Genomic DNA, 25,593 nt, shown 5'->3' with positions numbered 1-25,593 from the left:
GGGCAGCATGTAACATCTAATAGAAGGGGAGCTAGAACAATGACATCTACCACAGTCTGTACACAGGCTGAAGTACATATTAACAATACACACACTGCTGACATTCATCATCACTACACAGACCTCAGTACTGTACAAACATCCACAGAATGTCCAGCTTATGTCATGAAATATAACCACTACTGTACATGACATGTGTAGCAATCTGATATATCACTGGCTTGTTATCAGCTATGATGACAGTATTTATGGTGTACAGCACATGTGCACCACTTCATGCACGCCATATGTACAAAGGTTGACAGAGGTGTGGCTGACAGCACATACACAGGGCCAGTATAGACATGTTGCTGTGATAACCTCATATATTTTCCATTGTAACGGGGTTTGTTGCAACATATGTCCTATGAGGGATATGAAGTCAGTAACTGTCATGGCCTTCACCATCTACAGATTACAATCCTCACACTACCTTCTGCATTCCACAGACTGATGCACTGTGGCTAACACATGAAACTATAGGCACAACACTGCCCAATCTGCAGATGACCCTGCAGATGGGGATTCCTCATATTCATGGAACTGACATGGGAGGTATTGCGACATGTATGACAGGCATATCCAGACAAGCACTGTTAAACCAACATTACTCCAAATGCAGTATAGCAGCACTTACAGTCTGTAGTCAGTCAAGTCAGGCACATCCCCCTCCTGTTTGTTGCCCTATTCCCACAGTATATGTTGTTAGAGGTAAATCCCCAATCCATCTGAGATGCTGTTTGCCAAACATCAGATCTAGTTTCTGCTCACAGTGACTGCAAAGGCCCAACACCACCATGATGTTCCAAGGTACTGGAGAGTGTTTCCATGCAATTGGCTATGGGATTGTTACCACAGCTGTTCCACATGCAATCAGCTAGGGTAGGGCTGCAATTCATGCAGAGGCCATCAGCTAATCATGAGCATCATGTAAAATACACATGATGCTGCCTAAGCAAGGCAGGTGTGGGTCTCCACATCCACCAGAGAGGGAGTGGGAGAGGCAGACAGAGGCAGATACATGTTAGGGAGGGGTGGGAGAGTAAAACTGAAGCATGTTTGTGTCACACACCTACCAGCACAGGGTATCAAACCCCCAACAACTATGTAGTGCTATCACAGTTCAATGCAGTTATTGGATGCACCACATGGGTTACCTGATGTGGAGCACTCAGAACATATATGTGAGGGTGAGTGACATCTCTAACAGGGATACGGTAGATATACGGTAGGTGTCATACATGTGCCTGTCTGCATGAACAGGTGCCAGCGTCAACACAGGCACACTCACACAGGGACACACATACACTGACACACTTGGCAGGGCCAGGAGTGCAACTCATCACTAGTGGGATTGCCACAACACATCAATGTGCAGGTATCACATGCACCACAAGGGTCATATGTAGGACGTATGGGCAAAGAGTATGAGATGTCAGATATCAGACAGCATGCTTCAGTATGCCCTGGGGGGTTGTAGTTAGTGTGGATGTGGACATACGCACCATACAACACACACAAATGAACACACAGGGTGCCAGTTCTGACATGCATGGGTGCAAGTCTACATGGGTGTGTGGTGGTCAACTGTGCCAGCAGGCTGTACAAGGGTAGACAATGGGTAAACCTCGGCATCAAGCCACATGACAATGGTCTGCATTGTGGCTCAGGCCTGTAGTTACTGCATTTGCCCACACAGGTGGTTATTGCATCCCCCATCCAGTCACCTGGGTGACTATTGTGTGTGGCCAATGCTGTACACCACATGCCATGTATGTGTTCCTTAGTCCATGACATGGATGGTGTCTGGGATGTGCACACCTCCCACATGCATGTACAGTGACATGTGGAACTGTACCTGGGGTGTCTGACCCATGTTGTGAACACAGATTATCATCAGATGTGCCAGTCATGCCCACCTGTGGCAGGAACAGGTAATGGGCAGCAGGTTTACCCTTCACCTACATTGATAGCATGCCAACAGCATTCCCTGATGTCAGTGTCATCTGTCCATACATGGCATATTATCAGGCATGGTATGTCCATTGTGAGTCACATGTGAAGGCACCACAGGTGGTGCAGGTGCCCATTGGGGAACATGGTGTAGATGCACTGTCTGCATGTGCGTGCATATTGGACAGATGGGCAGGGTGACATGCCCTCTGTAGCCCACTGCTAGCACTGCATAGTTACTATCAGTGGCCAGTGTGTACTACCCACATATTGGCTGTTGCCTAGGCATGTGTGTGCGTATGACACATGGATTGAGTGTGTGATCTGGGTAATAGTGGGGTTGCTAATTTGGATTGGCTGGCCTTGATGTCACATGTATGTGTATGGCTTTGCACTCCAGCCTCCCAACTAATTTACATCTGTTATCCCTGTATGATTGACATTGTGATATATAGTAGGGCCACCATAAAAGTAATAAGCAAAACCCCCTCCACATTGGTCACACACTCACCCCTACATAGGATAGGAGTTACACACACACACACACACACACACACACACACACACACACACACACACACACACACACACACACACACACCTGTCATGTCTGGGAGTTGAACTCCTACCTAACTAGTTTTTACACTATAGCACTACGCAGTTATAGTACGCCCCATGGACATTACTGGAGTACTTCTTCCCCAAAGGTGTATTTTACAGTGACTGACATCAGCAGGATTACCAAAGTAGGGCATTTCAACTGTACTGCAATGACTAGCCTAAAATGCATTGCTCCCTACACAGACAGTGAGACACCCACAAAACATCCAGAACTGACATGGGTGGTGATGGAACGCTACCACAGTTCCAAATCACACTACAGCAGTACACAGTTACATGACGTGCTACAGACATTACTGGGTATGACTTTCCCAGAGGTGTATTTATAGGTGAGTGACATCAGCAGCCTTGCCAACGGTGGGTATATGAATTCTAAGGAGAGTGTGTGTGACCTAAAAAGCATTGTTCGTCACTCAGTCAGAGACAGAAAGACACACAGATTCACACACACACAGTTGCCAAGTCTGGGGTGAGAACACCTACCTAATTACTTTATTACACTACAGCAGTATGTAGTTAAAGGACACACTATGGAGATTACTGGGCTATGCTTTCCCCAGAGGTGTATTTCTAGGTGAGTGACATCAGCAGCCTTGCCAAAGTTGGTATATGAATTGTATGGGGTGTGAGTGGCCTAAAAAGCATTGCTCTCTACTCAGTCAGACACACACAGATTCACACACAAGCCAGGTCTGGGGTTAGAACACCTACCTAACTACTTTATCACACTAAAGCAGTATGCAGTTACATGACGTGCTACGGAGATTACTGGGCTATAATTTCCCCAGAGGTATATTTCTAGGTGAGTGACATCAGCAGCCTTGCCAAAGTTGAGTATATGAACTGTACGGGGTGTGAGTGGCCCAAAAAGCATTGCTCTCTACTCAGTCATACACACACAGATTCACACACAAGCACACAGTTGCCAGGTCTGGGGTTAGAACACCTACCTAACTACTTTATCATACTAAAAGCAGCACACAGTGACAGGTTGCACTACAGAGATTACTGGGCTATGATTTCCCCAAAGGTGTATTTCTAGGTGAGTGACATCAGCTGCCTTGGCAAAGTTGAGTATATGAATTATACAGGGTGTGAGTGGCCTAAAAAGTCATTGCTTTCTACACAGTCAGACACACACACACACACACACACACACACACACACACACACACACACACACACACACACAGTTGTCAGGTCTGGGGTTAGAACACCTACCTAACTACTTTATCACACCACAGCAGTATGCAGTTACAGGATGCACGATGGAGATTACTGGGCTATAATTTCCCCAGAGGTGTATTTCTAAGTGAGTGACATCAGCAGCCTTGCCAAAGCTGAGTATATGTATTGTACGTTGTGTGAGTGGCCTAAAAAGCATTGCTCTCTACTCAGTCAGACACACACACAAGCACACAGTTGCCAGGTCTGGGGTTAGAACACCTACCAAACTAGATTTTCACACTACAGCAGTACACAGTTACAAGATGTGCTACAGAGATTACTGGGCTGTTTTCCCCAGAGGTGTATTTCTAGGTGAGTGACATCAGCAGCCTTGCAAAAGTTGTGTATATGAACTGTATGGAGTGTGAGTAGCCTAAAAAGCATTTCTCTCTACACAGTCAGAGACAGAGAGACACGCACACAAGCACACACTCACACAGTTGCCAAGTCTGGGGTTAGGACTACTACCTAACTAGTTTATCACTACAGCAGTACGCAGTTATGGGGTGTGCCATGGGGATTACTGAGCTACAGATCTCCCAAATGTGTATTTCACATTGGATGACCTCAGCAGATTTGTCATGATACTGCTATGGTGAGGGCGATGTGTGCATGGGCCGTAACCCATTCATGTAGGGGTTGACATGCCACATGTGGGTACACATGGGGTCATATGCCACAGGTACATGTATACAGCTACTAGGTGACTACTTCCTTGTACAGTCATGTTGCACAGCTGGCATGTGCAACACGCTGTCATGCTGACAGATACTGTTGGCTAATATCTGCAGTGAGTGACCCCTCACCTCATGTGTTTTGGGCCCTTTGGCTGTGTGCTGGGTGGGACAGGCCCAGATGGCTCCTTATCACAGTCACCATCTTCCACATATCTATGTCTATCTACCTTTGGCTTATTATAGTGTGTTGTCTTTACATAAATGTCTGTATTCCTATCCACTGTGTGTGCAAGGCAGGAGTGGTGCATACTGACATGTGTCTGCACTAACAGCTGCAACTGCTAGATATGTCTGGTCCACTGGTGTTTGCTAACATGGCCTTCATATGTTCAAGTGTGTGAGCATGCTCAGTATGACCTTTCAGTATGTTGTTGACTGACATTGCCTTCATTCCTCTAAGTGTGTGAGCATGCCCAGTATGACAATCTGTATTACATGTGTGGATCAAGTCCAGGTAGTTTGTACTGTGGTGCTGACCTTTGTGTTGTACACCGACAGGTAGCATGTTGTGTTGGCAGGGTATACATTGGTCATATGGCATTAACTGTTGCTACATTTCTGCAAGTGGGGGGGGGGTCACCTGACTGTTTCTACATTTCTACACAGGGGGGGGGGCACACCTGACTGTTACTATAAGTGCACGTAGGATGGTGGGGCACACCTTACACTTTTACACATTTGCTAGGACTGTACTGGTATGTCAGGATCAAAATTTCAGTCTGTATTCTTACCTATCGTGCTGGCTAGAGTCATACCAGTGTACTACAGATTTTAACTTTACCTACCTACATATTAGTTTCTGACTTCCTAGCCTTCACAACTTATATCCAACTGGCTGGCCTGCTGTAGTCTGTCTGTGTAGGCCTGGGGTAGGGATAACCCATAGGGCTATCCTGCTGGCTGTGACTGTTGTTGGGTATGTCCCCCCCCCCAACTGGCATGTGTGAGTCACTTACCTTGTGGGTAGTATTGAGGGTGGTGCTGCAGGGCTGCCTATGTCAGATGCACATAGTACACTCCCTATACATGGCTGAGCACAGGTAATGTCATGTTTGGCATCCCTTTTACTGTATGTGCGAGTCGGAGAGAGGTGTCATTCCCTGGGTCCCTACTGTGTCAGTGCATGTGCTATGCGTTGCATCTTTGCAAAGGCCAGGACATACCTCCTTCTGCCTACTGGGGCAGGCTCAGGTTGTTCCCCCTCTGAGTAACTCTGCACCTGTGCAGGCCTCGGCACTGGTGGGGGGCTGTGTGGCCCTGCCCCATGCTGCTCCTGCTGCAGCTGTTTCTGCAGGATCATATTGTGTAGCATAGCACATACAAGGACAGTTTGGGTACATGTAGTTGGTGAGTACTGCAAGGCTCCATCGAATGTTTCCAGGCACTGGAACTGTGACTTGAACATCCCAAACACATGCTCTATTATGATTCGTGTTTGTGCGTGTGCCTCATTATGGAGTTCTTGTTCGGGTGTGTGTGCATTTCTGATGGGTGTCATCAGCCATGGCTCCAGTGCATATCCAGCATCCCCCACTAGGTGACTTTGTGGGATGTCCCCATTGGCAAATGTCTGGTACAGCTGCGTCAGATGCCAGATGTGGGAATCATGGTAGCTTCCAGGGCAGCCAGCACACACATTCATTATTATACCCCAGGCATTGCACATGACCTGGCAGTTGATGGAGGGGAAGCCATTGTGGTTGATGTAGACCCTACCCCGCTCACCTGGTGGTGCTTTAATGTGTATGTGCATGCAGTCTATTGCACCCACTACCTCAGGGTATTCATATATTTGGTGGAAGAGATGCATATTGTAGGCCAACACCTCAAGGGTGATGGGGAAACATACATGCTCACCATGTGCTGACATGGCATCCAGGAACTGGTGGAGTACCCTGGATGCTGATGCCTGTGAAATCCCCATCATATCCCCAGATGGCCTTTGGAAGGTACCTGTAGCTGATATTCTTAGGCCTTCACATACCTTGGAATCCACTGTGATGGGTTCCCCTCTGTTAGTTCTGTATGTCAGGTGTGGCCAGCACAGCTCAACAATTTGCTGTAGGAGGTCCCTGTCCAACCTATAGAGCTCCATTATCTCCAGCTCATGTAGCCCTTGGTAGGTTACCCTGGGTCTGTACACTCTTCTCCGTCTCCTCACTGTGGGTTGCTCAGCAGCATTCACATCCTCACCACCCTCAGCCTCTTGCACATACTGGTTTATGATAGCAAAAGCAGCCCCTAACATTTTTTCTCTCTTGCTTTCGTTTTGTAAAATTTCCCTGTCTGTATACACCAGTGGTGCAGAGTTTTTTGGAAAAACAAGGGGTAAAGGTGTTTGCATAATTTATAGTGGTGTGCTGGGCTGGGCTGGTCTGCTGCCTGTGTAATTGGCTGATTCTGATACATTCCACCTGCCAGCTATGCTAGTTCTCCTTGATTACCTTCCTACTGCTGTTTTCCCTTCCCATTGCCTCCCTGTGCATGTGCGCGCCATGCAAACGGAGTGCTCAAATGTGCACAGAGCTGCTATTTCCTGGTTTAACTTCCTTTTTCTTCCTGTAAAACTGGGTGCGCGGTGCGTACACCTGTTTACACTTTGTAAAGAGTGCTAGGCAGGTTTAGACACACCCTATAACTTAGCTGTTCTAAGCTAGGAGCAATCCCGAGCCACAGGACTCCAATCCACTTACAGCATACCTGACACACACCCCCATGATGTCACCTATATCCTAGTCTTGCACCCAGCTATTTATACTCTTACACTCTTGGGACCTGCCTCACACCCTGGGGAAATCTGGGATTCACTAACCTTTCCCTCATTTAGGTTCATAGGTTCATAGGTAGGTACTAGGCTATCTGCCCGAGGGCATTTATAAGCCTAGCTAGAGTGTATCAGCTTTCGCCGCCCCATTGATTAATTAACTAAGCCTCTGTCAAGAAGAGCCAATGAAGTGATCCCAGGGGTGTATTTTCTGTTACCCATCCACTCGTCAAGGTTTCTCTTGAAGAGTGTTAGTGAGGGGCTCTGCCTAATGTAGTTAGGAATTTTGTTCCAAAGCATGGGGAGTCTCTATGACAGGAATCTATCCCTCCAGCATGTTCTATTTATTGTTGTGGTGAGGTTTAGCTCACTAGAGCGAGTGGCTCGCAGTGACTTGGATTTCTTTAGGTGGAGCATGTCCATCAATTCTGAGTTGGACATGGCTTTGTAAGTCAGGCAGAGATCACCTCTGAGTAAGCGATATGCCACGGAGTACAGCTGGAGTTTTTCCAGTTGGGCTGCATATGACATATGTTTGAGACAGTAATCCTCTTGGTGAGGTACTTTTGTGGTCTTTCCAGCTGTTGGAAGTGTCTTGTGAGGTACATCCCAAATGGGACATTGTACTCTATGATGGGTCTAATGGGTGACGAGTAGAGGAGCACTATAACCTCTTTATTTCTAGATGGGAACCCTTTAGTAATTAGATGGGCTACATAGAAGGATTTCCTAACTACTTTGGCAATATGATTGTCAAAGGAGAGATTACTATCTACCTGGGTCCCCAGATCTCTTATTACCTCTTCTGTATTAAGGGGGCTGCCACCTATGTGGTAATTCATGGGTATTTTGTTTTTCCTAAACGGGATGACTATGCATTTTTTGGCATTTAGCTTGAGACCATGACTTTGACACCAGATGTCTGTCTCAGTAAGGCCCTTTTGGAGAATGTCCGTGTCAGCCGGAGAGTCAATTATGGCTCCCAGTTTGCAGTCATCGGTGAACTTGGTTAGCCATAGTCCTCCTGTGTTTGAAAGTACTTCTGAGAAGTATATGCCGAACAGTAGGGGTCCCAGGACCAAGCCTTGTGGGACACCACTTGTGACTGGTTTAGAGTCGGACCTGGATCCTGCTCTTCTTACCATGTGAGTTCTGTCTGTAAGCCAGTTGGCAACCCATCTTGTGACATAGGGGTTTATGTTCAGGCTGGTGAGTTTTCCTATAATTCCCGAGTGGGTAATGGTGTCAAAAGCCTTGGCAAGGTCAAGGTAGGCTGTGTGAACTACCTTCCTTTCATCTATGGCCTTGGTGACTGTCTCAAATAAGTCAACCAGGTTTAGTAGACATGATCTTCCCTTAACAAAGCTGAACTGGGTCAGTTCAAGTGTTTGGAGGGTCCCAATGTCTTTGTTAATGAGTTCCATGATGATGCGCCCCATAGCCTTGCAGACCAGGCTAGTTAGGCTTATGGGGCGATAGTTATCAGGGTCAGTTGTGGCCCCTCCTTTGCAGAGTGGAATAACCATTGCTGTGCACCATTCTATGAGCATGTAGCCTGTGGAGAGGCTGAGGTTGAACAGTGTGTTTAGGTGGGGGGTTAGTTTGTTCTGTAGTTCATGTAAGATGCACCCTGGGACACCATCTGGCCCCACTGATGCTGTGTTTTGGCTTTTTAAAGGGCTGTTTTCACCTGTGCGTCTGTGATTTCTGGGGCACTACACTTTTCCGGTATTATTGTGGGCCCTTTTGGGGGTGAGAGGGGGTGAAGTTTGCACTGAATCTATCTGCTAGGATGTTGGCAATATCAGTGGGTTCAGTATATTTTGTGCTAATTTGCACTAGCTCAGAGCATATCTGTGAGTTGCCACTTAGATTCTTGACATAGCTAAAGAAGGCTTTGTGGTTATCTTTTGAATCCTTGGCTGTTTTTCTTTCGAAGTTAGCCTTGGAGGATTTTATGAGGGACCTTAGTTTCTTACTGATACTGATCAGGGATGTCTTTCCTTCTTGGGATTTGCTTTTTTTCTGAACTAGCTTCCTCCTTCTATTGTATAGCCTGTTTATGGCAGGGGTCCACCAGACTGGTTTCCTTTTCTTAGGGGAGTAAGTCTTGGTTTTGCTAGGGATGGCATGATCCATACATCCTTGTAGGTGTTCATAGAGTGCATTTGTAAAGGTTTCTGCATCTTTGGCAGCATTATCCTTTATCATGGGGGCTGTAAAACCTACCACCTCTGTCTTAAGTAAGGTGAAGTTTGCTTTAGAAAAGTTTTTTACTGTGGTTTCCTTAGTTGGGGGTGGTGGTGGGTTGTGGACATCCAGAGTGATTAGTTTATGGTCTGATCTAACCAGTGATGGGTTGTCCTCTGGTGTGGAACACCTGTCACCCATGTTGGTGATGACCAGGTCCAATATGTTTTCACCTCTGGTAGGGGAGTTTACCAGCTGATCCAGGGCATTTGAGTTGATAAATTCCAGGAAGCGCTGGACCTGGGAGTTTGTACTTGAGTAGTTTTCCCAGTTAATGGTAGGGTAATTGAAATCACCCAATATCAGGGTGTTCGGTAGGACCTTCATGGTTTCCAGTGTCTCTAGAAAGGCGGAGTGGTGGTCCTGGGTCATGGAGGGTGATCTGTAGCAGGCCACAATTTGTACTGCAGATTTGCCTGATGTTAGTTGCACATGGATGATCTCGGAGGTATCATGCTGCATCACTAACCTGGAGGTGTAGGTATCCTTGATGAATATGAATACACTCCCTCCTTTTGTGTTTTGGTCCATGTTCTGTGGCCGAAATGTGTGGTATGAGTTGTAGTCCAGTAGTGCTGGGGTGCTCTATGGAGCCTTGAATCAGGTTTCAGTTACTGCACAGATATCAACGTTCTCCATACTGAGGAGTGCTTCGAGCGCATGCATTTTGAGATTTAAACTCTTGGCATTGAGTAGCATAACCCTAATTTTTTTATTTGTGCTGTTTACGGAGGTGGGTTTGACTTTTGAGCCTTGCCTAAAAAGGGCACTATGGGGGCAGCAAGAGCCTTGGCCAGTATTCGAAAGCCTAGGGGAGACAGGTGCAAGCCGTCTCTTGCGAAGCAACGAGGCCTGTCGAGCATGTCATCCCAGGCTGACAGACACTGGATCCCCTGTAAATGACACCAGAAGCTTAGCCAATTGTTGAAATTGATAATTTTTTTTCTTTATACTGCGGTATCATTCTTGGTGAGGGCAGGATGCTACTCAGGGTCAGGGTCATACCCACCTGGGCTACATGATTAGAGAGCTCTTCTATGTCTCTTTTCATGTAGTCCAGGGAGGTATGTCTCAGGTCATTCACACCAACATGAACAATGACAGAGTCATATTTGTACTTGTTCTGGAGTAACCTGAGTGCTTGTGTTATGTGGCGGATTCTGACTCCTGACAGGCAGCTAACAGTAACCTTCTCCATGTCCAGCCTAGTGAGTGGGTCGTCAGTGTGCCCGACTATAGAGTCACCTATTACTAGTGTGTTAGGTATGTTATTTCGCCTTAAGGGCTGTGATTGTGCAGCACACTGATTTTGTGTTTTATGTGTTGTCTGGTTTGTGACGGGAGGTGCAGGTTTTTTGGGTGTCTGCTTTGGAGGTCTGTGATGCTTTTGCAGGTTTTTATTTAGAGCCTCCGAGTATGATTTTGTGTATTTATGTGTATTTTTTGCCAGTGCTGGTTTAGTATGTCTATGTGAGGCTGGAGGTGTGGTGCAAGTGTTAACCTTCTCCTCATGACTGCTTGTTCCAGTCTTGGGTGGAGAGAGCTTAGCCTCCAATTTAGCTATATAATTGCATCTCTCGCATATGTTAATGTTTTGTGGTAGGAGGAGAGGGTTGTCTGTGTACATGAGGCAGTTGTAACATTGCTTCAGGATACCCAGGTTCACCAACTGGACTGGAGAGTATACCTGAAATTGCCCTTTGGTCATGTCTGAATAGTAGGGTGAGCTGCTTAGTTGCTTGGTTGGTGAGGGTTGAATAATGAGCCTTGACCTGCTGAGCAATCAAGTGATGGGGTATATTAATGCTTGCTATTAGGTCTGAGCAAGTGTTGGACTGTAGGATGCTTTTTAAGTGTTTAGGTTGAGAGTTAGTCTACTTTTAACGGAAAAACTGAAGAGGAGACTTGGTGGAGCCGGAATAAATTTAGCCCTAGCTAACTGGCGCTATCCAGACGTGCAAAGCCGTGCAAATGCGTTTTTTACAGTAGGGAAATGAAAGATTGCCTGCTAATGCATAGTTACATGTCTCACACTGAGCTTCCCCCCTTAGCAACCATTACTCACTGGCCAGGTTGTCTTCTGCCTGCCATTGACTTGCATGACAGAATACTGATTTTAGTTAGAATGCTTATTTTAGTTTTATTTTCTTATTTTCCCCCGATCCCATTTGCGTGCTGCTGCCCTATGCTTAAACAGGAGAGATCAGCGTAAAAAAAAAATAAAAGTTTTTTTTTTTTTTTTTTAAACAGTTTGCTTGGCATGCTTCCTCAATGATAGGCAGCCTTTATTTGGAGCTGTCATAGCTCCGTTTTGTAGATTGCAGAAATGTACTCGGTTACTAACCGAGTACATTTCTGCACACTGCACTTGTCCTGCACGGACAGCTGCCAGCTTCCTGGATCACATATTTCCCTCATTTGCATGGTTTTCACCTGCAAATGAGGGTAATTTGCATACAGGAGCTCCGTCCGTGCAGGATTAGTCTAAGAGCTCACATGCATGTCCCGGGAGCTCGTTCCTGGATCGTACGTCTGCCATATTGCCGAAAATAGCTCTTAGACTAATCCTACATGCTCTACAGGGCTTTGTAAATCCGTGTTTTTACAGCCATCTAACTGACAGAGGTTAATTGTAAGAAGTAGAATGGCACCAAATAAATAAATAAATAAATACTTAAAAAAAATAAAAGGAGAGAGAAAACACAGTCCAGTAGGACGCCAAAGTATGCAGCCACAAAAGATGCAATGTATGTGAGATGTGCACTTTTGCCAGTATCACCACTTCACAAAACAAGGTAAAGGGGGGTATCAATGCTCTTCTAGGGAGTTTAAAGGCTTTTTTAAACATGGTTAATCTTATCAACTGCATGAAATTTTCAGAAACAGGATATGAGCAAGAGGCAGAACACACAGTTAAGACCCATATTAACTACACTGTTACCTGGAAAATAACTAATAAATTCTTAATCTGATCATTCTGCATTTAACATAGGACACCAAATAAAGACACTAGGCCAGAAGCTACTGACATATAAACATCAATATACAAAAAGTATGAAGATTACGGCAGTCAAATTTTGCAATTTACAGAACTGTTGGAAATGCAGTTCAGAAATATGGTTAGCCACAGTGAAAAAGACGTAATTATCAGATAAACTGCATGCCTGTGAATTACACATAAGCACTGCCAGTGCAAATGAACATTTGCCAGCATTACTTACCATAAGAGAAGCAAACAGTACATTGGCATAACTCCACCCCCCTGACGCTCCCCCAGTCAAATTGCAGGCATTCATATGAGCATGCATGTACACACACACACACACACACACACACACACACACACACACACACACACACACACACACACACACACACATGATAGCATCATACACCTACACTCTTGCATTCACAGACATTTCCCCACACACAGACATTCAGTGTACCTGACATCCACACCCCCACTTAGATGAACGACATACTCATTCACCCATACAAACACATGCATACACACACACACACACACACACACACACACACACACACACACACACACACACACACACACACATACACACATGGATACATACATGTGCGAGCGTGCACTCACGCACACACACACACACACACACACACACACACACACACACACACACACACACACACACACATCCAAGACCACATATACCCCTGCAAACATACATACATGCTCTGTCACACACATGCATATATTTACATGGGTTCACTATGAAAGACCGAAAACCCATAAGACCAACGCCCGTAATCCCGAGACCAAATACCCGAAAGACGAATAGACCAACGGACCACAACAGTCAAGATTTTCACAGAATGTCCAGATTTTTGCCTCATATTTTTGGTCTGTTCCTCAAAAAATGTGTAGTTTCACAACAAATCACTGAGGATTGAAGTCATTAAATAATAACATGCACTTGAGTTTCAGACTGCATAATCTTCAGAAAATGCATGCTAACACAAATCATGTTATTCTAACAACTTTCTAACTTTATAAGAGCAGTACTTCAAATCTCTCCCTATTTTTGGGCCTTTGTATCCCCATTATTTTTGGTTTTGTCCAGATTTCATGTACTAAAAGATTGAGAGGTATGTGTTAGGACTTCTGCCAGCATCCCTTTCTGAATCCCAATGCATGTTTCAAATCATAGCATTTTAAAAAGTAAATGCTTGTAATATTCTAGGCTGTTATAGTTGTGAGAACCTAGAAATGATAAAACTTACTCATTGTTTAAAAGCAAAATATTTCTCATATGTTTATTTCAGTGCTCATGATCTTGGGCTGTAAAGAACACTGACTCATTAAAATTGATTACAAACACATTATCTCCATCCAATAATCACATTTGCTTAAAAAAATCACTATTAGATGACAGCCTAATATCAGTTGGCATATGATTCCAAATTTTAGGAATCATTTCAGTTATATAATTCCTTCTTAATTGTGTTTTACAACAAAAAGTATGTAGCATTGCATATAGGCTCATAGGTTCATAGGTGTTTACTAGGCTAATGACCAAAAGGGCCATTTTAAGCCTAGCCATGCATCCCAAATCTCTGACAAGTTCTGATACCCTTGATAAGTGTAAGCATGGGTCTGGGAGATGAACTATCTGCAGGTTACCTCAGTCCATTAGAGACATAGGTGCCAAACCAGGGATGAATTTCTGGTTTCCCATCCAATTTTCCAAGTTGCGCTTGAATTGGGTTAGGGAGGAACTCTGCTTTACATGGATGGGGAGCCTGTTCCATAGACAGGGTAGTCTCTGGGATACAATCAGATATAATCAGATATCTGATATAATCAGAAGCAGTCATGCAGTAGCAGAGACATCATATTTACTATACATGGTCACAACAATGATATCCTTCATGACCATGTTAACTTATTTATAGGCTTAAAATGTTTGCTAGGAAAATATATGCAAATAAATCTTACTACTAAAGTAGTAAAGTATGTTCCAAGGAAAGTACCAGTAGCTGTCAGGTGGAAAAACTGAGCAGAAATGAAAGCAAATGGAAAGTTTAGGTGTCACTAAAAAGAATTTAGAACCAAATAAAATGGGAATACGCAAATAATATGATTATTGTTGTAAAGTGATACGTTATTCAGTTTTGTATTAATCCACAACATCTAAAGTAATTAGAAAAGAGTATTGTCTATTCTTTACAGTTAAAGATATTATAAACAAAACAAAATGTGAACTTCATTTTAATAAACTAGTACTGCGAGGCCGCCAATAAGCGCCTCTACCTAAGAGCGGAAAGAACACGGTGACTGTTCGACTGGTAATCCAATCACACCTTTATTATTGTAAATGTTAAAAAAAAAAACAAGGTAATAATCGAAATGACACCAAGTACTGAAAAAAAGGAAACATAAACTGAATACTAGTTAAACGCTTTCACCCAGTATATCCGGGCTTCTTCAGAACTAGTTTTCTGTTGACATATCAGCTGTTTTAAGCCTTTTTAGGCGCCAAATTAAGATTTGAAATTTTAAAGCGATATTAACCCTATTACACGACCTATTTCGCATAAAATACAAAAATATACAATATAAATAAACTATTTCCTATTGTAAATAACTTATATAAAAGTACTACATGATATTATGTCTAGTGACAACAGTGATTTTTAAATAAAAAAATATATATACATTATACTGTTAGTATATAATATTTGATAAATATGTGATGAATAGATAAATAAAGCTGAAATGAATAATATACTCTAAAATATCACAATAAATATAATGAAATAAAATAAATAGATACATATAAATCAATACTATAATATAATATTAAATGGTATTAGACACTGTATTGTGAATATTGAGAATATGTATTGTAAATAGTTAAAATGTTAAATATTAAATAAATAAATATGTATTGTAATATATTTAAAAACTAAATTAAAAATAGTTGGAAGTTGTCTATTGTAATTCCAAGAATGGTTTTACAGATATATATTCATTTAAGCCAGGGGGTGTTGTGGCATCTAATAAAATTTGCCACTTTGCTTCCTTATAATTTAATAAACTTTTACAATCCCCTCCCTTAGGATCTACCTTTATCACTTCCAAAATGTTGAATTTAAATTCATGATCTGCACCTTCCCTATCAATGTGCCTGTAAAGAGCATTATTTTTGTCTTTAGTTCTTATACAGTACAAATGGTCATAAATCCTTTTTCTAAAATTTCTCTCTGTTTTTCCTATATAAAAACCTGGACATTTTTGACATTTACCCAGATAAACAACCATTTTGCTATTACAATTTCCTGTCTTACTTGTTATTCGGTTTTTGTGTGCATTATCTAACTGTATATATCTCTCTTCTGAGATATATTTACATTGATTGCAAGACCCACATTTTTTAGACCCATTAGTGGTCGTCTTTTCTCCATTTTTGTTATTATTTTTGTATTCCACTATCTGTTTGATATTTTCCCCATTTTAAAAATAAAATTGGGTCTTCTACACACAATTTTGGAAAGATGAGTATCATCAATTAAAATATACCAAAAATTATTTATAATTTTTTGATATAATCTGTAGCCATATTAAACTGTATAATACATGCTCTATTAAATCTTTCTATATTAATATTACTATCATTGTTTGGAAGTGCATTTCCCTCTTGTTTTTCAACTAAATACTTACTACCTAATAAAGGTCTGTATCTAGTATTTCTGAATTGCATGATGTATTGAATCATGTCTTCCAACATACTAACAGGGTAACCTCTTTGTGTAAATAACTCTTTTATAAATTCCAATTCAACTTTTAAATACTCATCTCCAGAAGTCATACATGCTGCCCTTACACATTGTCCTTTAAAAATAGTTTTCTTTAATTTATCAGGGTGGCAGCTAGTGTATTCTAAATAGTTGTTAGAAAAAGTATTTTTTCTGTGTATAGTAGAATTTAATTTGTGACCTTGGTATGTTATATAGGTATCCAAGTAGGGTACTCCTGTTTTGTTAACCGAATGTGTGAATTTTAAATATTCACTACTGCTATTTAAAAAAATTTAAAAATAATTCTAATCTGCTTTCATCTGCCTCCCATAAAATATAAATATCATCCAAAAAGCGAGAGTAGTAAGAAATGTATTGAAAATATCCACTGTTAAATAAAACTGTTTCTTCCCAATGACACATCACCAGATTAGCATAGATGGGAGCACATGCTGCTCTCATCACAACACCTCTAATTTGCTTGAAACATTCCCCTTCAAAAAATATAAAATTATTGTCTAATACAATGGCCATCATTTCTTCTATTAAACAAATTTCGTCCCATGGCATGTTCACATGTTTCCTTATGCTACTGGTGAATGCTTCTAACCCTTTTTCTTTGGGTATACAAGAAAATAATTCAATTACATCAATTGTAAGAAAATAAATGTTGTCATAATTCCTTTTTATTGGATAATTTTCCAAGAAAATCCATGAATCCTTTATCATATGTGAAATTTTTTCATACAAAAATTTTAATTTGATGTCTATATATTTACCCAATGGAAACGTCTTAGACTTGCTACCTGAGACAATTGGTCGCATAGGGGGATCTACTGCATCTTTATGTACCTTAGGTATTCCTATAAGAGTAGCAAGTTTAGGAGACTTGACTTTTAAGAAATCATATGTCTCTTTTGCTATTCTTCCCTCTATGTAATATTCCTCAATATAGGAATCTATCCTGAAATAAGCTATATTTAGCTCATTCAAAGAAATTGGGATATAATTCCCAGAAAAGTATAATATATCATAAATTTTCTTTGTATGTTGAGTGTTATCATAAAGAACTACCCCTTCCCCTTTGTCAGGTTTCATTACTCTAATATTATGGTTGTCTCTGATGTTCAGTAGCGTCTTTTCCTCTTCTTGGGTTAAATTATTAGTACTAGTAATTTGTTTCAATTTACCAGATTCACGGTATATTTCTCTAGTAGTGATTTTTTCATACAATTCCACTTTTGGATGACTTGGAGGTACAAATGTGCTGATTTTCTTTAACTATGTCCTTGTATTAGTGTGAAAATCAGAAAAAACAACGTCAGATTTGTCAGAATTATTAAAATAAATATTTAAATTGATTTTTCTAATGAATTTCTTAAAATCGATGATAGTGTCCACAATGTCAAATTTTGGGTTGGGAATAAATTTCATCCCTTTCATAAATAAATCAAAATGTGTTTGGTCTATTATTAAATCCGTATAATTGTATATATTAAAATTTTTGTATCTATAAATGTTGCCACTTTTTACAATATCATTTCCCTTCTCTGATCTATAACAATTAACTTAATTCTCTAAGTTTCCTTCTAAAACCTCTTTCTCCTCACATAATTCTGGTACCCGTTCTTGTAAGGTTGAGTGTATTCTCTTTTTACCCTCTGAAAATCCCCCTCATAAACATGTCCCCCATAAGTTTGCAAATTGTTTTTGTTACTTTTACTTTGATAGTGTGTAAATCTCTTTTCTCCTCTCTTCTGTGTAACTTCACTAGTATTATTGAAAAAACTGTCAACTTTATCTTTGGTATATGGCCAAATATAAGCTGTATTCTTGTTATATTGCTCTCTGTCCCTTTCTAACTTTTTAAATTTTCATTTAGTTATGTTAGAAATCCACTTATTTGCTTCCTGATACTGTTTGTTATACAGGTTTTCCCATTCAGGGAATAAAAGATCATTAATAATACTATTGTAACTTTTCTGCTTCTATAATTAATTTGCTAAGTTTCTCATCGTTATATTTCATAAGTAACTGCATAAAATTGAATCTACATTCATCAAAAAAAATCATTGAATTCTTTCTTTGCTTCACCAGACAATTCATGTCCTAAGGGTAACTTGAAAAATCTTAAGCCCATAGGAACTATTTTCTTATCAATGTTTCTAGATAAATAGGCATTGTCTATTTTAAGCCCATTTATACTTTTCAATTTTTTGCCTAATGTGAAATCATATTCTTTAAATTCCCATATTCAATGACATCAGGATTTGATAAATTGCTACAACTTTTAAAATCTTCCATTTGGTGATTTACAGTCAAAAAATTATTGAATTTGTTGTTTGTGTTGCCCGCACCTTGACTATTCACTTTTCCTGAGATGTGGACTGAATCAGAATTTAATTTATCAGTACCTTTGCTACACTGGGAAAATTGTCCAGCAACAGTAGAATATGTTTTTGAAGGAAATGTTCACTTAGGTTTGGCACCAGTTCTCAATGCTTCTTCATTTATATCATATACTGAAAAATCAAACGTAAAATCAGTAAGGTTGATTTTGCTACTATTAAAAGATTCACGTATGTCCAGTACATTGGTTGCTTCCTCCCTATGAGCACCCTGGCCATTGGGAATATACAAACTGTCTACAGATGCTTGCTCTTCACCACAATCAGTACATTTAGTATTTCGAGGTAATGGGTTAACCTGCTTAATATTGACATTACGTTCACGTTGGTCCATATCAGTCAATAAACACCGAGATGTAACAGTACCTGTATTAAAGCCTTGTTTCCCTTGTGTAGTGAACATTCCATGGCTTTCATGGTCGCCAGTCTCCTGTTCCGCTCTACCGCTCTGTATTAACTATTTAACTAGCAGTGTTAAGCTCTTCAATTCACCCTTTAAAATGAGTATGTCCTCTTGAATGTTAACCAAACCATCATTTTCCTTGTCAATACCCGACTTGGACAAATCTCCATTGGTAGGTAGCGCACCGGTGTGCTCCATAGCAGAATCGACAACAACTGAATGCAATAAACCAATGACTTAATAAACTAGTACTGCGAGGACGCCAATAAGTGCCTCTACCTAAGAGTGGAAAAAACACGGTGACTGTTCGACTGGTAATCCAATCACACCTTTATTATTGTAAATGTTAAAAAAAACAAGGTAATAATCGAAATGACACCAAGTACTGAAAAAATGATTTCCTATTGTAAATAACTTATATAAAAGTACTACATGATATTATGTCTAGTGACAACAGTGATTTTTAAATAAAAAATATTTATACATTATACTGTTAGTATATGATAATATTTGATAAATATGTGTCAAAATAGGAAACATAAACTGAATACTAGTTAAGCGCTTTCACCCAGTATATCCGAGCTTCTTCAGAACTAGTTTTCTGTTGACATATCAGCTGTTTTAAGCCTTTTTAGGCGCCAAATTAAGATTTGAAATTTTAAAGAGATATTTACCCTATTACACGACCTATTTTACATAAAATACAAAAATATACAATATAAATAAACTATTTCCTATTGTAAATAACATATATACAATACATATTCTCAATATTCACAATACACTGTCTAATACCATTTAATATTATATTATAGTATTGATTTATATGTATCTATTTTATTTCATTATATTTATTGTGATATTTTAGAGTATATTATTCATTTCAGCTTTATTTATCTATTCATCACATATTTATCAAATATTATCATATACTAACAGTATAATGTATATATATTTTTTTATTTAAAAATCACTGTTGTCACTAGACATAATATCATGTAGTACTTTTATATAAGTTATTTACAATAGGAAATAGTTTATTTATATTGTATATTTTTGTATTTTATGTGAAACAGGTCGTGTAATAGGGTTAATATCTCTTTAAAATTTCAAATCTTCATTTGGTGCCTAAAAAGGCTTTAAACAGCTGATATGTCAACAGAAAACTAGTTCTTAGAAGCCCGGACATACTGGGTGAAAGCGCTTAACTAGTATTCAGTTTATGTTTCCTTTTTTCAGTACTTGGTGTCATTTTGATTATTACCTTGTTTTTTTTTTTTAACATTTACAATAATAAAGGTGTGATTGGATTACCAGTCAAACAGTCACCGTGTTCTTTCCGCTCTTAGGTACAGGCACTTATTGGCATCCTCGCAATACTAGTTTATTAAGTCGTTGGCTTATTGAACTTCATTTTAACACTAAATGGAAACCAAAAGTTATGACAAAAAATTAAGCAAACTCTCCAAATACAAAGATGTTATAAATTCATTAGAATATAGTTTTATATTTCTCAACAACCGAAGCATTCTAAACTGCTGTTGCACAAATAATTAAAGCTTAATGGTTATTTTCTAAAGATAATTTAAAAATTATTAATGTGGGTTCAAATACTACAAGAGAGTTATGAAAGTCTAATGCAGTTGCTGAACAGATTAAGACAGCATAATTACAAGTTAAATAAGAGTGACAAGTCTAAAAGTCAAAAGTCATGTTTTAATGTCACAGGGAATAAAATCTGATAGAAAAATAACTAGAGCGCTTGTATAAATGTCAAATTTAAAGGCCAAGCAAACTTTACAATGGTGTCAATGAAAAATGCAGGAGGTTACAAGGTTTGTCCCTAACATACATAAGATAAGTATGCTGCTAAGAAAACTATTAGATAAAGATGTAGCCTGGGAATTGAACCATGGACAAACAATAGTTTGAAATGCACAGAAAAATACAATTAGTGACAAAATTCCAGTATTACCACACTGTTATATGACAACATGAATTATGTTGCAAATAGCATGGCAGACAAAATAGTACAGGGGTTGTTATACTTTAACAGAAAATAAACCCCAGGATTTACTAATCCTCCATGGAGGACTAATCTAGTCCTGCACGGAAGCGGCAGTTTAAGAGGAGGACAGCAGCACGCCATGCATATTAATGAAGGCGCACTGCCGGAACTCCTAATGCTACACGAAGTGTGGATGAGTGCAGGGGGCATGTCTGAAAGCAGAGCTCTCAGAATAAACATGCCCCTGCAAAGTAGAACAGAAGAATGCATAAATAAATGAGCGAGACCACTCATAGATGTCTGCATATCCCTACCAACAGTCCCTATGTGTTCAACAGCAACAGTACATTTAAATAAAATGCAGAAACCCTTTCATTTATTGTTTTTAAAATCCCGAGTACAGCTAACCGTACGCATAGCTATGGTTAAAGCAGCTGAAAAGGCTGAAGAGGATAACAAGGAATATATATGCAATGAAGCAGCACAGCAATAGTGTAGTGGTTAAAGCATCTGCCTAATGAACAGGCATTCCAGATTCAAGTCCCACTGCAGCACATATAATTTTCCATGTGAAATCAGTATATAAACATATATTGCCGTATAACCTACATAATAACATTTAAATGTGAACTGGTGTACTGCATGAAATGCACATGTGAACTGTCGGTGACATAATGAATAAGGCACTAGTCATCAGGTATAAGCACAAATAAGCGGTAGTAAGCATGTCTAAGTGCGTATATGTGGGGGTAAGCATTGCCCACACAGATTAATCAAAGAAGAAGAAGCTAACTGAGTGTAAGAAACTGTAACCAGAGGTTAGCAGTGCTTACCGTCGCGCAAACCTGATCAAGCCCGCTCACAACAGCTTAAAAGTGCCTTAATCACTCTGTACCCAATGGCCCTTGTTCTGCCCAGCAACAAAATAAATGGCTTTAGCAAGGCTCAAACCCAGGAACCTGCAGACCACAGCCAATGTGATTTACAACTAAGCCATGGCCGACATACATAAAACAGACGTTATCACAAACATATCATCCAGCACAGTCAGTCAACAGTATAGGTAATGTAGTTAATTAGGTATATGTATGTGTATTTGTAAATAATGTAATATCTAAATAATTGCAACATATCGATATATGTAGACACACACACATATATATATATATATATATATATATATATATATATATATATATATATATAAATATATATATGAATATATATATATACATATATATATATATATATATATATATATATATAAAATATATAACTATATATACATGCAAATGCCTACATCTACACTCATATCATTAGATATCTCTATATATATGTGTATATATATATATATATATATATATATATATATATATATATATATATATATATATATACATATATATATATATATATATATATATATATATATATATAAACGATGTCAGGCTGGAAATGCTAACATATCATGCAGTACAGTCTGGCTCCCATAGGAAATGTAAAATGTGGAAGCCATCAACAGTCCCAGGATAAATATACACAGACACATATATGCAGATACATTATATATATATATATATATATATATATATATATATATATATATATATATATATATTGTACACATAGCTATACATGTGACTACAAATACACACTCAGAGATATGTACATTAAGATACATATGTAGAAGGTGCACACAATATGGGACAGCCACTATGCCTGCAGTTAACACCTGAACACCTGGACACTGTATGGGCCACCTATACAAATGACAATTGTCACATGCAACATATACCCACAGAGAGGTTATAGGAAAAAACACCACACACAGGTTTTTATAAATGGAACACCTTTATTTGTGTACGATAACAGTTCTAGATGCCATGTCATATAGCTGTTCAGACACTGACATCCATATAAACAGGGTAATGCAAATGTGAAACAGGTATACTAATACATTCTTCTGTACTGAACTGTTGCTGTTCATGCCAAGCCCTGCAGATGTGACAATAGTAAAGACAGACTGGGCCCCAGGATATGAAACAGTGAACAGTAAGTAATGCAGGTGTACAGTTCAGCAGCCCATGTATACTCTGTACAGATTCAGTAGGTGGTAAAGACATCAGTTGACCAAATGGGATGTAACTGTTACATAGCAAGCCATAACCAACACCATCACAAGCCCACTGACAAACAGAACACTCTGTATGGCAGGAGGCAGTAGGCCTGTATCAACCCACTTAATGTACATAATGCAAATATAGGTGAAGTGTATGGTACTGTACATCCAGATACCTTAAGTCAGCTCACCTCTGATACCCACACAAAGCTTGGTATGTAGGTGTAGGACAGAGGCTGGAACACAGGCCTATATCTGGACAACTGTTGCCATGCACTCAGCAAGTTGCTGGTGTTACAGGATAGTCTGCAACATACCCTTAGTCAGGGGATTTATGTTAGAAAGTTCAATGGATGTAGCCTTGTACTGACAGCACTCAGCACACACACTACCAGTAAAATATCTGACACAGGAACTGTGCGGTGGACAGACAAAACATGATAGGCACAGCTCTGGCCACCAATAGGATAGGATCACAGTTGAGAGCTATGCAGACAGACTGCATTCAAAGGTAGACTAATATGTACAAACACACCCTGTAACACCAGTACTATACAAAGGATAACACAACTCTACTCACACTATGTCTGTAGTTCTGGAAACACCTAAAAATATGTAGCTGGCCAGAGTATGCTGGTTCTCTTGTAAGAGATATTGCTACCTGCCGTATGTAACACTGATGCCCACACCCAGGAGGATGTCCATCAAACAGGAAAGGTAAAGGGACCATGACCACATGATGTAGGGATATATAGTAGCTGGTTGCCATGACAGTGGTAATTGGAAGTACCACACAGCAAGCTGCATGCAGTTAGCAAGTGGAGGACACTGACTGATGCAGAGACCATCACCTGATCATGTGCATCACCTACTAAAGCCAGGATGCAATCTATTCAAAGCAGCTCAATCCATTTACTGGAGAGAGAAGGAGAGAGAGAGAGAGAGAGAAAACCAGTACCAGAACCAGTACCAGAACCAGAACCAGAACAAAAAAAAAAAGCTCTGCAAACTACAAGTGCAAGTCACAGCCAGTTAGCCAGCTGCTATTAAACTAGACATATGTCCAACAAGAAGTATGTGAAATTCATATACATGTAATAGAATGTAGTACCTGGTTAATCATAATGGGATAGATAAGTGTGAAATAGCTATATGTGCCATCCTGTGTTGTTGTGATGATGTTCAACTGAACAACTGTGACGGACAATAGTGTCTGTCCCTGTGGGTAGTGGGCCATAGCCCTTAACTGTGCAGGTCAGCACTGACAGCTAGGATGTAAGCCATCATAGTGTGTGTTGTGTAATTGGAAGTATGTATATTACATGGCCAATAGCTGGTTGTAGATGTAATGCCATCATAGGTGCATAGATTTGGAGGTAGGTACTAGGCTATTGGCCCTAGGGCCTGTAGAAGTCTAGCCAATAGTTACCCTGGCTTTTGCCACCCAAGAACTTTAATATCCAGTGCCACTGTCGAGCAGAGCCACAGAAGGGATCCCTGGTGTGAAATCCCTATCTCCCTGCCAATCATTCAGATTTGACAGGAAGAGTGCTACTGAGGAGCTTTGTTTGATATAGATAGGTAGTTAGTTCCACAGTATGGGAAGTATCTGGGACCGGAATGTATCCCTCCAGCATGTGTTGTTTATTGTGGTGACAAGGTGTAGGTCCATACAGCGTGCAGCTCAGAGGGATTGGGATAACTATAAGTGGAGCATGTCCAAAAGCACTGGGTGTGACATAGCTGTATATGTTAGGCAGCAATCGCCTCTGAGTAGGCGATATGCGACAGAGTAAATCTGCAGTTTAATGATACGGTGTGTGTAGGGCATCTATTTGAGGTTGGTAATCCTCTATGTGAGGTAGTTGTGTGGCCATTCCAGCTGTTGTACATGTCTTGTGAGGTGCATACCAGTAGGGGGCATTGTGCCCTATAATGGGTCTAATGAGTGACGACTAGAGTGGAACAATGGCCTATTTTCCCTGGATGATAATCCGTTTGTGATGAGGTGTGCCATGAAGAAGGATTCCCTGACTACTCTGGCAATGTCATTATCAAAGGAGAGACTATGGTCCACCTGTGTCCAAAGGTCTCTTATCACACGTTTGGTGTTAGGTTGACTACTGCCTATGTGTTAATTTATGGGTACAGAGTTTTCACCAAAAGGGATGACAATGCACTTGCTGGCCTTCAGCTTCAGCCCGCAGCTTTGACACCAGCCATCTGTCCCAGCAAGGCCCTTTTGTAGGATGTCCACATTGTCTGGAGTGTCGAGTATGGCTCCTAGTTT

The 25,593-nt window shown here is 40.2% G+C and overlaps 1 protein-coding gene across 2 annotated transcripts in view; it reads right to left on the bottom strand.

The window, feature by feature from the left end:
* The window catches only part of FAM189A2 (family with sequence similarity 189 member A2), a 1,031,909-nt gene that overhangs the window by 312,174 nt on the left and 694,142 nt on the right, over positions 1–25,593 (bottom strand). The gene's annotated exons all lie outside the window — the stretch shown is intronic.

Source organism: Protopterus annectens, chromosome 2.part2 (assembly GCF_019279795.1).
Source record: "Protopterus annectens isolate FY-2018-M chromosome 2.part2, PAN1.0, whole genome shotgun sequence".
Taxonomy (NCBI): domain Eukaryota; kingdom Metazoa; phylum Chordata; order Ceratodontiformes; family Protopteridae; genus Protopterus; species Protopterus annectens.
The sequence above is the reverse complement of the archived record's forward strand: the minus strand, read 5'-3'. Positions and strand labels throughout refer to the sequence as shown.